Here is an 18366-nt window from a genome sequence, read left to right on the forward strand (position 1 = left end):
TTCTATATAGAAAACCTGAAAGATTCCACCAAAAATTTGCTAGGACTTATACACAAATTCAGTAAAGTCATAGGATACAAAATCAATGCACAGAAATCTGTTACATTTCTATACACCATTAATGAAGCAGCAGAAAGAGAAATCAAGGAATCAATCCCATTTACAAGTGTACCAAAAACCGTAAGATATCTGGGAATAAACCTAACCAAAGAGGAAAAAGATCTATACTCTGAAAACTATAAAATAGTGATGAAAGAAATTGAAGATGACAGAAAGAAATGGAAAAACATTCCATGCTCATGGATTAGATGAACAAATATCACTAAAATGTCCATATTACCAAAAGCAATCTATACTTTTAATGCAATCTCTATCAAAATACCACCAGCATTTTTCACAGATCTAGAACAAACAATCCTAAAATTTGTATGGAACCACAAAAGATCCTGAATAACCAAAGCAATCTTGAAAAAGAAAAGCAAAACTGGAGGCATCATAATTCCAAACTTCAAGCTGTATTAAAAAACTTTAGTGATCAACACAGTATGGTACTGGCACAGAAACAGACACATAGATCAAGAGAACAGAACAGAAAACCCAGAAATCATCCCACAACTATATGGTCAACTAATCTTCAACAAACAAGGAAAGAGTATCTAATGGAAAAAAAGACAGTCTCCAACAAATGGTGTTCAGAAAACTGGACAGCAACATGTAAAAGAATGAAACTGGACCACTTTCTTACACCATACACAAAAATAAATTCAAAATGGATGAAAGACCTACATGTGAGACAGAAAACCATCAAAATCCTAGAAGAGAACACAGGCAGTAACCTCTTTGACATAGTCCATAGCAACTTCCTACTAGATATGTCTCCTGAGTCAAGGAAAACAAAAGCAAAAATGATCTATTGGAACTTCATCAAAATAAAAACCTTCTGCATAGTGAAAGAAACAATCAACAAAACTAAAAGTCAACTTACAGAATGGAAGACGGTATTTGCAAATGACTTATCTGATAAAAGGTTAGTATCCAGAATCTATAAAGAACTTATCAAACTCAACCCCCCAAAAACAAATAACCCAGTTAAAAATGGGCAGAAGACATGAATAGACATTTTTCCAAACAAGACTTACAGATGGCCAACAGACACATGAAAAGGTGCTTAACATCACTCATCATCAGGGAAATACAGATCAAAACTCCAATGAGATATCTCCTCACACTCATCAGAAATGGCTAAAATTAAAACACAGGAAACAACAGATGTTGGCAAGGATGTGGGGAAAGGGGAACCCTCTTACCCTGTTGGTGGGAATGCAAACTAGTGCAGTCACTCTGGAAAACAGTATGGAGGTTCTTCTAAAAGTTAAAAATAGAACTACCCTACCATCCTGCAATTACACTACTACATATTTACCTAAAGGATACAAAAATACTGATTCAAAGGTATATATATATATATCACCATGTTTATAACATTATCAACAATAGCCAAATTACGGAGAGAGCCCAAAATGTCCAACAGCTAATGAATAAAGACGTTGTGTTATATGTATACAATGGAATATTACTCAGCCAAAAAAAGATTGAAATCTTGCCATTTGCAATGACATGGATGAAGCTAGAGAGTATTATGCTAAATGAAATAAGTCAGTCAGAGTAAGACAAATACCATACAATTTCACTCATATGTGGAATTTAAGAAACAAAACAAATGAAGGTAGAGGGGGGAGAAGAGGCAAACCAAGAAACAGACTCTTAACTACTGAGAAAAAACTGAGGGTTACTGGAGGGGAGGTGGACAGGGGATGGTTAAAATAGGTGATGGGGATTAAGGAGGACACTTGTGATGATGAACACAGAGTACTGTATGTTTTTGTTTTTTTTAAGTAGGCTCTATGCCCAGGGTGGAACCCAGTGCCGCTCCCCCTGCTTGTGCTCGCTCTCTATCTCTCCATCAAATAAACAAATAAAATCTTAAAAAAAAAAAAACCAGAAAACTAAGTTCAACTTAGGTTGAACTTAGGACCCTAATATCCAGACCTGAGATGAGATCCAGAGACAGACTCTTAATCAACTGAGCCACCCAGGTGCCCTGGACACTGGGTGTTTTATGTAATTGATGAATCTTTGAATTCTATACCTTGAAACTAATATTACACTGTATGTTAACTGGAATTTAAATAAAATTTTGGAAAAAGAAAAAAAAAAAGAGTATGTTTATCCATGAGTGTGTTTAGTTTGATCTAAATTAGTTCTTTTATAAGTTCTCTGGTGTAAATACTTAATAAACACTTGCAACAGCCATTATTCTCATGTAAGATAGCAAGGTTCTTTTTTTTCTTTCCCTTCATGGGAGTTTATTTCTTGGCAGAAAAGATAAGCGAGGTCAGGCGCCTGAGCATTCTAGGCAAGGTGGGGCAAGGGGAGGGGGGCACAGGGGAGGGCTCCAACTGTGACACTTAGTCCTACAGTTGTCCTGGCTGGATCCGGGGAGGGCCTGCCAAGGAATGGTGCCACCGAGCCTGGGGACAGAGGTGTCAGGCCAGGGGGCCAGGAGGACAGCCCATATGGAGGCAATAAATACTGACAGGCCATGCACATGACTCCAGGCCGGCAGGCCCAGGTAGACAAGTAAGGCTCAGGTGCTGGCTTTGTCTGGTGAGGGCTGTCTGCTGGGGTTGTGGGCTCTGGTACTGCCCACTGGAACAAAGAAGGCAGAAGCGTGAGGACACCTGGCCTCCCAGATGGGAATGGGAGATACTTCAGTTTTGACAGTTTGGCTTTCCGCAAGCCCCTGGAGCCATCCCCACAGCCTTGGCCTGGGGAGGGGGCTGGTTAGTCCCTGGTGGGCAGGGGAGATGGAGCAGCGTGTCCCACACACCTCCCCAGGCCATAGGGATTGCAAATGGGGCAGGGACCAGGGGAGACCACATGCTCATGCAGACACAGGGGATGAGAGGTTCATGTCAGCCCCCACAGCACACGTTCCACATGTTAAGGCATCATGGTTAGACGGTTACCCACAGCTATGGATGAACTGACTGAGGACAGGTGAAAGCAGGAGGGTGGCTGGCCTCCAAGAGGCCTCACCCTAGAAGAAGAGAAAGAAGAGGATTCAAGGCAGCTACAAAGACCCACAGGGACCTAAGAACCCCATGATTCCCTTGGAAAAGCTAGGGCCTTAGGTCAGGTTAGGACAGGTGGAGGAACCTGAAGGGGTACAGAGGGGGAGGTGGAGGCCTGTGCTGGAGGTTCCCTGTTCCCACTACTTCCCCCTGTACAGGCAGAAGCAGGAAGACCAGACCATCGAGGAGGCTGGGGCCTACAGGCAGGGCCAGGAGGGGTGGGTGGGGCTCGCCAGGGAGCAGACCTGTTAGCACTTTGATAAGCTGTTGGGATGGGGGTGGTGGTGGTAGGGGTGGGGCCCATCAGACAGGTCCGTTCATCTGTCCAAAGGCTGCTCACCTCCCAGGCCAGGACTCAGTCCTTCCATCCTCCCCCCCCCCCTTTTTTTTTTCTTCCATTCCTTTTTGATGGTAAGATTCCACTCCCAGACAGGTGGTCAGTCTTGTCATCTGTGAAGCAGGACTTGTTGTAGCTGCCACGAGCCAGCATATCCTTGGGCACCTCCTCCATGAGGGTCAGAAACTTGTACTCCTCGGCCTGGGGCCCATAGCTCCCCACCAGGTTGCTGGCCTTGTCAATCTTGATGCCTTCCCTGTATGTGTGCTGGACGTACTCCACGCCAGACAGTTTCCCGGGTCAATGGAAAGAGACTTTTCTCCGGTATTCCACGCCCTACTTCAGTACAAGGACTGCTTCTTGAAGCTCTGCAGGTTACCTGGCAGGTCCAGCTCCAGGGGAGCCAGGGCCAGGCTACACACCAGGGGCAGGCAGGTCACAACACTGGGGACACGGGGTCAGCAGACACTACCACACGGCCCAACAGGGCGTCTTTGTTCTTGCGCAGACTCTCATCATTCTTGCTCAGCTCCTGGATCTCCCGGATGCTCTTCTGGGCAGGGGGCTCCTGGCTGAGCCGGTGTTCACCCTTCTCATTCTCGGCTGCCATCTGTGCTAGCTGCTTTGCTGGGGGCTCCTGCCTCGCCCTGCTCACCTCTAGCTGAGTCTGGGATGCCGGAGGCTCCACCGGCCACTCATGTGCTCCCTTCCGCGTGGAACAGCAAGTAAGTTCTTAACTGAGTAAGTGACTGTTTTAATTATTAGTCTGATTTTTGTCTACATGCGCTATATAACCTTTTGTCTTCGTCTGCTCAGGCTCCCGTAACAAAATGCCATAGACCGGGTGGCCTTAGCAACAGAAGTTTATTTTCTCGCAGTTCTGAAGGCTGGAAGTCTACTATCAGGTGTCAGTTTGGTGCATTTTTAACCCCTAAATCTCATGTATCAATAGATGTTACTTGGAAAACACATAAAGTAATTATTCTTGTTCAGGATTTAGTTAGGCGGCATGCAACCCTTGATGTTTCTCTGACCTCTCCAGTATAATCCAGCATAATTCATTTTAATGACCCCTTCACATATATTGTAAGAATAGAAAGTTGCTACTGACACTTTTTTAGATAAATGAAGTAAATGAGGTATAACAAAGACTGTTCTGCCCTAACTCAAGTCAACTTCTCCGCAAGAATGTGGTTGCTTCAGGGAGGACTTGCTTACAGCGTGTAGGGATAATAGTACGTTTCTCAACAGCAGAAAAAAGCTGCCTTGCTCTTCATTCCAGGAAAATAGTATTTGAAGCCATTATATTTAAGTAACACAATATTTAGAACCTATTAATGTTGCTTTTTTTAATGTTGATTTTTTAAATAGCACAGCATTTTACCAAAAATAAAAGAATTGTCACTTTGGTGTCTGAAAAATTCTCATCTAATTTTAGAGTAATGTATTCAGCAATAAATAATTATTGTTTAGATTTAAATTCTTTAAGAGATTCCAAATAGTAAGAAAGTAAATAAAAAATCTCTGGGAACATAGAACCACATTTTCATATTAAGCCATTCATATTTAAGCTTAATGGTTAGAAGGACAAAGAAGGGAAAAGAACTCTTCTATGTTTAACATGCGAAAATACACATTGCTAATGTATACCAGATATAAAGAGAAGAAAGCAACTTTATCACATCCTATTATTTGGGAAATCTCTAAATATTTCCTCATATATTTTAGTTTTTATAATATTCTATTTTAAGGCCTCTTTTCTAATCCCAAACAATCCCTATATTTATAAACTCTGAAATCCATTTTAAAAAAATGCTTGTTGATGGGGTGCCTGGGTGGCTCAGTCGTTAAGCGTCTGCCTTCGGCTCAGGTCATGATCCCAGGGTCCTGGGATCAAGCCCCGCATGGGGCTCCCTGCTCGGCCAGGAACCTGCTTCTCCCTCTTCTACTCCCTCTGCTTGTGTTCCCTCTCTAGCTGTCTCTCTCTCTCTCTGTGTCAAATAAATAAATAAATAAATAAATAAAAAATGCTTGTTGAATATGTATGTGTATGCATAGTTGTTCTTTCTAAATTGTTAATGCCTTTCTCTTGTGTCTCTGCCTTATTTATGTATATGTAAATATGCATGTAAATACTTAAATTATTGATTTTAATAGTAGTAAATTTAACAGTAGTAAATATAAAGATGTTACTTTTATTTCACATAATTTTTATAAATAAGTTTTCACTAATAATATAATACAGAAACATATTACTAACTCTGTTACCCACAGCCACCTATCATTATATATCTGAGAATTTCTAAGATTAAGAAAAAAAATTATTTCTTTCACTATATAGTATGTGCATGCACATGTTATTTATTTACTTTTACTAATAAAAAAATTAAAGGAAGAACTATCATATAATTCAGCAATCCCACCTCTGGATATATATATGAAGGAAATGAAATCACTATCTGAAAGAGACATCTTCACTCCCATGTTTATTGCAGCATTTTTCACAATAGCCAAGAAATGGAAACAAGATAAGTGTTTATCAAAGTATGAATGGATAAAGAAAATGTGTATGTATAATATTTTTAAAAGTTATATTTATTTATTTATAATTTATTTAAGAGAGAGGAGAGAAAGAGTGCGTGCACGCAGGGGAGAGGATCTCAAGCAGACTCCCTGCTGAGCACAGAGCCAGACAAGGCACTTGATCTCAAGACCCTGAGATCATGATCTGAGCCTAAACCAAGAACCTGACGCTTAACTGACTGAGCCAAGCAGGGGCCCCATGTGTGTGTATAATATTATTCAGCCATGAGAAAGAAGGAAAATTCTGTCATTTGTGACAACACGGAATGACCTTGAAGGCATTATGCTAAGTGAGATAAATCAGACAAAGACAAATACTGTATGGTATCATTTAAATGTGAAATCTAAAATATGCAAACTTGTAAAAACAGAGTAAAGTGGTGGTTAGCAGCGGGTGGGAAGGGTGGAAGAATAGGAGAGATGTTGTTTCAGGGTACAAATTACAACTAGTAGATAAATAAGTCCTGGAGATCTAACGCACAGTACAGTAAATATAGACAATAATATTGTATTATAATCGTCAAACTTGCTAAGAGATTAGATCTGAATTATTTTCACTAAGACAAGAAATTGATAATTATGTACCATGAGAGAGTGCTAATGCTACAACCACAAATGTATTACAATATATAAAGAAATCAAAACAATTGTTACACAATGTTTTATGTCACATATTTGAATAAAAGGAAAAATTGCTTTTATTCTAAAATAGAAAGGTGATAGGAAATCAGTTAATTTTGCAATTTTAAAAATATCTCCAGATGGTGTATCTAGTTTTGAATTATTTTATATATTTATTTATATATGTTCCTATATGTGTAAGTATACCACATCATATTTTGATATAGATCAAACATTACTTTCAAAAAATCAATGCTTTACATTTGATTTTCATAAAACATTCTGAATCATATGCATTATACAAATTTTAAAAATTTTCATTATTCTGGCTATTACTAATCCAGTTTCTAACAGTTTCTTTTATGTTATTTGTATGCTTAGTGTTAACAAAGAGCTGTTAAGTAGAAATACATTCTTTTACACATGAAAGGTAGATATTGAATAATGTTAGTAAACACCTATGTGATAAGTTACAAAATGATATTCTGTTAGTAATCACAAATTGCAGAAAATAACTAATTGTGTGTAGTGTAGCATGGCATATACCAATACAAAATAAAAATCCATAAAACATGTTTGTTTTCTACTAGAGTTCAATGTATATTGGTAATTGTTTTACAAATAAATCTTACCACTAAAATAAAGCTGTATTTTTTTTTAAGTATACTGGATATTGAGTAACTGTAGCTAATACTTTAGAGAGAGTATCACTATCTGTTCAGTGTAAAATGGTTTTTGCCTTCAAGGTTTCAAAGAATTAATACCATCCTTAAATTCAAAAGCAGAGAGTTTCAGTACTATCAACTTTATCAAAGTATAGTCCAAAACAATGAATGATTTTTCTTGTGCTTTTGTTATATATTTTGTTATTGAGCTGCGGGGTCAACATATTTTCTTCTGAATTGTCAAAATAGAGTATAGCTACATTTATAGTGAATGAGCAATCAGTAAGAACTCTTTTAACCGGTACAATATTCTAAAACATTTTCATATCTTACCTTTTTCTGAATGCATAGAGTAACTGAATCCTTATTGAAATTAGAAACAGATGTAATCATCATAAAAAAATATTAGAACCATTCTTACTCTGTTTCCAAATTCCAATAGAGAGTTCTACCTTTACAGGATAGCATGCAGTCTCATACTCCACTCACCTATACTCTGTGGAAGTAGTTTGCAAATTGTGTCCTGGCAGTTCCAAAGAGCCAGCTCCCCTGGGTCTCTCCTGGGAGAAAGGTTGTAAGGGAGGAACCAAGGAGATGACACTGGATCATGCCATCTCCTTTTTGTGAGCAGCTCTGCTTTCAACTGTGTTAAATATTAGATTTCTGAAAATTTTCTTTAAATTAAGTATTCTTTGATTAAAACATCTAAGTGAGTTGGAAAAATAATGCCACTATAGTATGCGTCTAATTTTAACTTTAAATGAAAGGTGACTTTTCCCCTTATAATACACTTACTTTATAGTTTCAATAATTCTCTTAAGATTATGGGAAATACAATGCCTTATGTGTTGGGAAATAACATTTAGGCATACAGGTGTATGCGCTCTCTCTCTCTCTCTCACACTCACACACACACACACACACACACACACACACACACACACACACACCAGCTGAGAAAAGAAGTTAAGTCCATTTACGGTGGCACAGTATGAATCTTCCCTGAGAAGGTCAAGGAATCTTTAATGCTAACATGTTACCATTTCTGTTACATCCCTCAAAAAGGTAATATCTGTTACTATCTCTTTTATATAAATAATGACATAATACAAACTGACTTTTGGTCTCCATAATTAAAATCCAAACATCCCTTCTGCACAGCTTAATTTTTCTAAAATTTTATTCTTAGTATTAAATATCTGGGTAATTCTCCTGATTGTTCATTTACTTTATTTGCACAGGCTCTTAGGCATGTTCTTATATGACCAAATAATTTGCGACATAGAGGAACCAGAAAAAAAGAAAAGGAAAATAAAACCTATGTCACCCTTAAGTACTAGGATGAACTGCATATTTTCTACTTTGTCAAATCCATCAATTGTAAGACACATCATTAATTCATGTACCCGTAAGAAAGCACAATAAACATTACCAATTAAACTATGGCATGCTACCTATGGTAGAACAGATTCTAATTTTAGAGATATCATAATATTAAATATATGTACTTAGAACAAATGTAGAAATCATTCATTTGATTTTTACAAAAACACCACATGGGATGAATTTTTAGTTCTCTTCCTAAACTGGGGAAAATTAGGGGTGCCTGGCTGGCTCAGTCAGTTAAGTACACAATTCCTCGTTTCGGCTCAGGTCGTGATCTCATGGTTTGTGACACTGAGCCCCAAGTACAACTCTGCGCTCAGTGGGAGTCTGCTTGGATATTCTCTCCCTCTGCCCCTTTCCCTGCTTGTACGCACTCTCTCTCCCATGCTCTCTCTTTAAAATAAAATAAAATAAAATAAAATAATAGAGGAAATTAGTACAGAACTCTAAGTAACAACCCTAAGAGCACAAAACTAACATATAGCACAGTCGGAATTCAGAATCAGATTTGTCTGGCTATCGATGAACCATCTTCTCCCTACAGATCTCCACTTTTTTTTTTTTTTAAGATTTTATTTATTTATTTGACAGAAAGAGGCACAGCGAGAGAGGGAACACAAGCAGGGGAAGTGGGAGAGGGAGAAGCAGGCCTCCCGCCGAGCAGGGAGCCCGATGTGGGGCTCGATCCCAGGACCCTGGGATCATGAACTGAGTCGAAGGCAGGCGCCCCACAGATTTCCACTTCTTATGAGTTCACTGCAACTTGTAATGTAATGTAATGATGATGTCCCACTGCTGTTTCACTTCTAGAATTGCCTCTCATGACTCTTATTTAATAACCTGTATGTCACAATCTATAAAGAGACCCTGGTGTAACCAAACAATAGATTTTTAACATATTCTTAAGTCATGATTACTAAGAAAAAGATACTGCTTCTCTACTCCTAAATCTCAATAAATGTTTTTTAAATGTTCCATGTCATGATATTTATGGCAAATATAGTACCTTCTACTTAATAGCTTTAAAATGTTTTGATCATTTGGACAAACTGTCAAAGCAACCATGGGACTGAACAACCAAAGCTGTTTTAACCAATAAACCACACAATCCAATGTAATATGACTTTGGCTTCAGCTTTCCATGTAATGAGTTTTAGTGAACTAATGAATCAGTGAATTAGTCTTTAAATCATTGAGGCCTTATAAATAGTCAATATCTTATATACTTAAGCAGGTAGTAATATCAATGTATGCAAATATTTATTGAATGATTATTGCAAGCCAAGAACTAATCTAACTTACATAGTTCCAGTTTTAACTATGTAAATGAGTTGTTGAGCTTATATATATTATATACATATAATATATATATTATGCCCATTTTTTAGATAAGAAAAACAAAAGCTCAACAAATAACTCATTTACACAGTTAAAACTGGAACAGAGAATTCATAACAGTTTCACAGCCAAGGCTTTTAACCTACCTACAATATATCTTTCCAAGAAGAAGGAGAAATGGGCTGGAACTCTAGAGACTACCACTGAATTTCAGGTTACAAACTGAATCCTGGAGCTTAATCAAATCACTTCATCTGATTCAGAGTAACCTTTGTGAAAGATGTGCCTTTCTCTGATTATTCCAGTTTCACTTATAACTTAAAATGGGATTTGCTTTACCTGTATTTCCTCCTCCCTTGCCCAATCCAAATCTGTTGGTCTGAGTTTTCCTACAGACTCTGTATGAACTTGCTTCTTTTAGTTCCAAGGTCTCGAATCCTAATCTTCATGTAGAGTGTGGTGCTCTTTCTTTTATGCTCCCATAGCACCCAGCACATACACTTTTTTAGTGCATTGTTAATTAGTGATATTCTCCAAAGTCTCTGAACTTCTTTAAAGCAGAAATTGTATCTCATTCCCAATACATAAACAGAGAGCCTAGCCTGACGTACACAAAGCATTTAGTAAATGAATGCTAAGTGGAAGAAAGAAGAAATGAATGAATGGACATCCATTTACTGATTTATATAAGGAATTCGGTTTAGTTGAATGTAAGATTCTTCTTAGCCCTAAACTCAGTCATTTCTGCCTCTATTGATATATTAAAGCACTTTGTACATACTTATTGTTGATCTTTTTTGACCTCAATCTCCATTACACATGTTTGTTGCTTTCTTACTTCCCCAAACTGGCAGAGATTATGACTGTACCAAAGTATGTGCTTCTTTTCACTTATCAGACTCTCTTGCAAATAATTAGGCCCTGTGACTGACATCTTCCCAAGAAAATTTTGGGGAAAGGATTATATTACTTTCAGGCCTGACACTTAAAACATCCTGAAGAACCTAATGGACCTTTTTGGCTCCCCAGTCACCCTGAAGTAGGGAATCATTGAGCCCTAGGACAATGGAGCAACAAAATGAAAGACTTCTAGCATCTGAAGTCAGTGCTACATAAAAGTGACCCAGAAAGGCCACATGACTTGTGTCAGGCTGTGTAAGCAATAACTAAGTCTTTCTGATGTAAGCCAAGAGAATTTTTTTTCTATTTTTTATGGAAGCTAGGATTAATTACTCTAATTCTGAAACAAACCAATTATCTTCAATTGCTAGACTAATTTGTTTCTTTCTTTTTTCTTTCCATTTTGTTTGTTTTAGGCTAAAAAGAAGAAAGTATGTAGAACTGATTCATGGTATCTTCATCCAAATTGTTCCTCTCAGACTTTCTGGGTCTGAGCTATAAATCTGTATGGTCTTGGACACAGTAGAACCATTATTAAAGAAAGAATAGAAACAGGAAAGTTTCAAACTGACAATAGATCCTTTAATAATCAATTAAGGCCCAGCATATATACTAGTTATTTGTGGATATATCAAACAAGCAAAAAAATTAGCATTCAGGATGTTTATGTCTCGATGGGTGGTATATAAATGTATACCTAAATACATTTCTTTCCCCTACCTGCATTTTGGTTTTGCTTTATTTTGAATAGATGATATTTGAATAGATGATATAACACTGAGACGAGAATATGAAACACATGGGAAGGAGGCCACACTATAAGGAAGTCAACTCTAATTTATTATCTCAAGATCAAATATTTGACAAAGCTAGATTTATTTTATCTTCTTATAGTTTAAGATTTAACTTTCTAAACTCTAATAAAGAAATCCCTCAAAGAGAAAGAGAAAAAAAAATATGGTTCATTATTATAATTCCCCAAAAGAGTCTTTAAACCAGGATTACTTTAGGTGAATTATATTTTAAATTATTTGCTAAAATATTTAATGTTGACTCCCAAGTATCTAAAATATTACACTGAATTGGCTTCCCAGGATGTTTTTTCAGCTATTCCTTTCAGATAGGATTATGACAAAAGAAGAAAGTTGTGCCATGTTTAATTCTTTAGCAAATAAGCTCAGTAAGTAGTAATATTAACATCTAATTTCTGATCTCAGATTTCTTTATTCCTTTATCTGCCTCCCAACATTTCACAGGCCTCTTGATTTATCTGTTAAAATGTATAGAGACAGAAAAGAATGAAGAAAGAAACAAACATACAAAAAAAAAAAAAAAACAAAGTGAGAGAAAGGGAGAAAGAGAAAGGAAGGGAGAAAAGGAAGGATGGACACATGGAGAAAAAACCTATCATTTTTGTGACTTGTGTACAGAAGAGGTTTGGGAACCCATTTCCTACTCAGAAAAAGCAAATGAGAGAGGAAACCCACAGCTTTAATACAGTGGTTAAATTTGAAAATATGCAAAATCTTGGAAGAAATTCAAAACGACAGAGAGCTAGACATACATTGCATGGTGGACATTTTACCTTGGCCCTAGAGATCACTGCATGAACATGAACTGATTCGGCTTCACATTTAAAACATTAAATTCAGAAAAGGGATAAGTGAAACACAGCTCAAAAAGAAAAAAATATATATATTACCCTAAATAAGAATGAAAAAACACGAAAGCAATACTATTTTACTTCGTGTTTATTCCTTTTGTTTAAAAATTTGCAAACACTGATCATATTGCTCAGAGATCTTTGGAAACTAGGAAAAAATTAATTAATAAACCTTGAAAAGAATTATTGGTTGTAAAATAGCCTGTCTCAAAGAAGACATTTAAGTAACTTCCCTAATTATTAAGACCTTCTTCTAATGGATAGTAGACACAAATGTCTATGCTTAAATACCTCATTTTTTTTTTCAAATCACTTTTACTGGCATTTATACTTTAAAAAAATCCGATTATTGTTACTTGAGTCCACACAAATCTGCTAATTAGTGATAGAATTTGGACTGAAGCACGGTTCTGAATCCCAATCTCAGCACCATCATTGCTCTTCTCACTCTACTGCTCTGACCCTTGGGATATATACCTTTCCTTTATTTCTCATTTTAATATTAAACAGAAACGATCAATCTTTTGAGTTTCCTAACATCTTAAAGATATTTTTTAAAAATCCTGTTGTGGATTGCCTGGGTGGCTCAGTTAAGCATCTGCCTTCAGCTCAGGTCATGATCCCAGGGTCCTGGGAATCAGCCCCATGTCAAGCTCCTGCCTCTCCCCCTGCTTGTGCTCTCTCTCTTTCTCAAATAAATAAATGTAACGGTATTTGGAAATACGTTCTTTACAGACATGATTAAGTTAAAATTAAGTCGTGTTTTGCTTTGTTTTTACAGTGGGCCCTAATCCAATATGACTGGTATCTGCATAAGAAGAAGCAATTCAAGTACACACAGAGAAACATTAGACACACATGCACACAGGGAAGACCATGTGAAGACACAGCAAGAAGGTGGCCATCTGCAAACCAAGAAGGGAAGCCCCAGAAGAAACCAACTCTGCCAATCCCCTGATCTTGGACCTCCAGCCTCCAGAACTGTGAAAAAATAAATCTTTGTTTTTTAAGCACCCCAGGCTGTGGTATTTTGTTATGGGAGCCCAAGCAGGCTAATATAGATCCGAAGATTTATGTCTGAAAATTTACCAAATATTGTGGAGAACATGTGCACAATTTTACATCAATTGCCTGGAAGGACTGTTGTGAACATTTATGAGATAATGATTATTAAAAAATTAGGGAACATTTATGAGACAATAATTATTTAAAAATTAGGGGTTAATATTAAAATCATACTAATAGCTATCAACAGATTTTTAAAATGTTCAAAATTTAATTGATCCGTCACATAGTTTTCAAAGTAACATAGTAGATTAGAATGCTGTTTAAAGATATTCACTGCTGTCCTCACCTTCATAGAAGCGTACTTCCCTGCCCTGTTATGTTGGGTTGGCAACATGGCTTGCTTTAGCCAGTGGGATACTAACAAATGTGATGCGAATTAAGGTGTGAAGTATGTTTGTGCAGTAGGACACCTGTGAGTCTGTCTTGGCCCTGGGAAAAGTTTTCCCTTCAACTTGGGTCTCAGCATGTCCTCACATAGAGCAGACGTGAGGCCAATGCGTATGGAGGAGCCAAGGCTGATTGCCCTCCAGCATAAAGCAGGGCCCCCAGGTAAGTCTAGCCAAGATGACCTGATGCACAGGTGAACTGCAGATGTGTGAGAGAGAACAATGACAGCTGTTTTAAGTCAGTCAGTTTTGAGGAGTTCTGCCATGTAGCATTATTGAGCCATAATCGACTGATGTGGAAAGCACGATTGCAATAAAAATAAATAAATAAACAAATAAAGCAAGTTGATTACAATGTAGGTAGAACTTTTCAGTAATTTTCAATAAAGTATTTAGGAAATCAGTATTCTTGTTGAAAATGTAAAATATTATTATGTATTTTCAATGCCAGAAATAGAAGCTAATGTGAAAAATATGACATCTCTTGGGCATTTATTATGTTCTAGGCACAGTGATAACCTCTGATTATTATATTTCATCTCAATAATGACACCAAGGTTAAGTGTAATGATTACTATATTTTACGGATATTCAGTGATTTTTCACAGGATCATTACTGGTAGTATGTCATAGAATTGGAATTTAAACCCGGGCAATCAGTTTCTAATGCCTGGGCTCTTAACTTTTTTTTTTTTTTCAGCCCTGGTAAAACAAGCCCTCAAAAAATTGACTTAAGACTCAGAGTTGTTCCTCTCCACGGAAATCTCTAGTGAAAGGTAAAAGACTTATATGATTTGAAGAGACAACAGAACATATTGGGCTCTTAACTTTTATAGCATATCCAGATATCACAGATTCTCTATTATTTGAAGGTGATTTTATCAATTTAATTGCCACTCTAATATATAATACTTTGTATACAAAGATGTCTTCTGCACACTATACATACTAAAGATCATGCTTTCATTATATACCCTACCATATGTGAAGAATCTTACCTATTTAAAAAAACTCTCTCATTTTATGTTTAAGTATAATATATATATAAATGTGTATATTAATTTATGCCTAAATAAATGTGTGTGTATATATATATATGTGTGTGTGCATGGATAGATGATAGATAGATGATAGATAGATACAGATTCTTAGATTCTTTAAAAATATCACTTCTCTGTAGCCTTCTACATATCTCACAGGTGACCTATTTAAGAGTTATTACTGGGCAAAGAAAATGTGAGGCATGCATGTTAATGGAAATTATCAGAGAACTTAAGTTACTTTCAGAAAAAAATGGGTGATTAAAGAACTTTCATAACATTTGAGAATGTTTTTGTGACTAGGTCTAAGGGAATCCAGAATCCTCTCAGGTCATTAGAAAGCATTCTGGGAAGCTCTAAAATATAATGGTCCTTTTGGACTAGTCCTCTATAAATTCTCCACAATGCCTATCCCTACCCCTTACCACCTCCAAATGTCCAGATCCACGTAAACAAAATACAGTTTCTAGGAAATCAGCAGGGTGTACCAAGACATACATAGAGATCTTAAAATATGAACATGAGGAAGAAGTTCCTATACAGAATGCGAACCAAACATTAGCCAATTACAAGGCACGCCTGAAATTAAAGTCGATGCTAAAAGCAGCCAAATCAAATTAGTTTATCCTAACAGACCAGACTTGGACATTCAAAGTGAAAGAACTTCGTTTATTCTTATTGATCAGTAGTGTTCACCAGAATCTGAAATCAAATATTGGCTTGGCCTGAATATAAACACACTATCTAGTTGAATGATTTGAATGTTTCTCATTTCCCTCTATCATTTAACTTGCATTATACAAATTCATGTTATTCTCTATGATATTGCTCAAAAGGATATAATTTTTTTACAGTTTTATTTTCCCAGCTATGCAACATTACGGTCTCTCAGCAGCTACTGATTTGCAGAAATATTTGGATAGACTAGATGGTATTAGGCTGTTTCCATACCTCCTTATGAAACGTGGTCTAGCATCTCTTTGAATTAAATGATTTTAGCCATGGTTACTTGACTTCTAGTTAAAGATATTCCATACAAATACCAGGCCTAGTCACTTACTTTAATATTGGTCAGCTGGCTATTTTCCCAGATCATTTAGAATTCTTATACTATTAAATTTAAAAGACTATTGATTTTAAACTTCTATAGATCAGGTGACTTTTCAACTCTGTGATTCTAAAACAGTGTCAATACACATAGTGAGTATATTACTAAGGAACTGCTAAGCCTAAAAATAATACACAACATTAAATAGGATTAATCGATATGACAATTGGTAAGGTTTTCTATTTGATTTTAATGGAGTAAATACCAAATGCTTTATATGGTATTTTAATTGTGCAGTTATTAAAACATTACTGAACGATCTACCCTTTTAGTTTCTCATTTGACTCTCTTGAAATAATTACATATTAAACCACTCAACACTATACATTGAGGATTATGTAAAAGAGAAAAGAAGCAACACTTATACTTATTCCATATATAAAAGAAATAAGGTACTACTCAGGTACTTGGAATTTCTCCAAAACATACAGCTCATCATTAGAGTCAGAAATAGTTAAAATATATCTAAAAGGTGCATTTTCTGCTGATCATTGAACACTCTCTCAAGCTGGCAGAAACTGCCTCTGTGGATCTGAGTCACCATCTCTAGCTGTGTGTCACAGAGTTCCAAAGGCCATTCATCCCTTCTTTTCAGGTGAACTCTAGCACATCCGTGCATATTCATAGGCTGTAATGCACTTCTCATTCACTTTACCATTTTTGGTCTCTGGGATTTTTTTTTTAATATATAAAAGGAACAGCATGACCCCATCTTAAAAATTGAAATATTCACTGATCTATGGTTATTCCTGTAATATCACAAGTGTTGGTGAATAATTCAAATTAAATAGTTTCCTATATATTCCATTTTAAAGGGACTTCATTTACTTTCTTTCAATGGTTTCCTCCTGTGCTGTTCTCACTCTGCATTATTCATATGCAGCCTCACAAATTGCTTTGAATTTGAGCAGTGCTGATATAAATCATAAGGCTATTTTCTCTGGAGGACTTCAGCCTTAAGCTCTACAACTTGTTTTAAAATGAAAACTGTGTTCGATTAAGGTGATTTGTTTGCTTCAAAAAATTAACTATCTTACATGGCCATTTGCAAGGAGAGAAGACTGAAGTTACATTCCTGGGTGCTGAATAATTTTAGAAGTAATTTACTTTCTCCCTCTGGCTGTATCCCTGCATCTAGTTTATCCTGCCCATTTATTTGTGGCTAGGTCATATTCTTCAGGATATATAGCTATCAAAAATTCCTTTCCCAACTGTTTTGCATTTTGACTTTTGACTAGTTCCTCTGTAAACAAAGTAAAATAATGTGCTCTTCTCTGCTTTCAGGTCCTTCACTGAAGGAAAGAAACTGAGAGAGAGGAAATGAATGGAAATGCAAGCAAACTGAGAAATTAGATTCATTGTGGAGTACTGCTATAAAAATAGTATTTTAAGAGTGACATTACTGAAAATGGTGGAATAGGGAATCCAATCCATCTCTCCCCAAAAATAACTAATAAGATGAAAGGCAGCTTATGGAGTGGGAGAAAATATTTCAAATCATGTATCTGATAAGGTGTTAAATCCAAAGCATATAGGAAACTCATACACCTTTATAGCCAAAAAAAAAAAAAGTCAGACTAAAAAATGAGCAGAGGACCTGAATACACATTTTTCCAAAAAAGACATACAAACGGCCAACATGATGGATGAAAAATATTCAATATTACTAATCATCAGGGAAATGGAAGTCAAAATCACAATGAGATATCATTTAACACCTGTTAGAATGGTTATCATCCAAAAGACAAAAGATATCAAGTATTGGATAGGATGTGGAGAAAAGGGAACCCTTGAGCACCCTTGGTGAGGATGTAAATTGGTTCAGCCCCCATGGGAAACAGAACGGAGATTCCTCAAAAAATTAAAAATCAGCAGTTGCTCTTCTAGTGCAAATTGTTAGAACTAGAGAAAGCAACAAGTACCTTATTCTCAAAGAACTGTGTTTATGAGTCTCCATACATCTGCTACCTTTCTCAACGACCAGTGCAAAACATTTATTTCACCCAACTTGAAGCATTCCCAGGGCTGGGATGACTTCCCCAGTGGCTTTTGCCAGAAGCATTTAAACTTACAGATATTGGTTACAGCAGTCTGGGTCAAGGAATAACATTTGGAACAAGCTTGGATTATACTTGAG

At 36.5% G+C, this 18366-nt stretch overlaps 1 non-coding gene and 1 pseudogene across 1 annotated transcript; both read right to left on the reverse strand.

Moving 5' to 3' along the window:
• Nucleotides 1-3451: 3451 nt before the first annotated feature.
• On the reverse strand, nt 3452-7733 carry LOC118540398 (rho GDP-dissociation inhibitor 1 pseudogene; annotated as a pseudogene).
• Nucleotides 7734-14779: 7046 nt separating this feature from the next.
• LOC118540412 (U5 spliceosomal RNA) lies at nt 14780-14895 on the reverse strand. Its single transcript, XR_004919623.2, has one exon. It is a non-coding gene; the product is annotated as a U5 spliceosomal RNA (small nuclear RNA).
• Nucleotides 14896-18366: the final 3471 nt, after the last annotated feature.

This window comes from Halichoerus grypus, chromosome 3 (genome assembly GCF_964656455.1).
Source record: "Halichoerus grypus chromosome 3, mHalGry1.hap1.1, whole genome shotgun sequence".
NCBI classification, from domain to species: Eukaryota; Metazoa; Chordata; class Mammalia; order Carnivora; family Phocidae; genus Halichoerus; species Halichoerus grypus.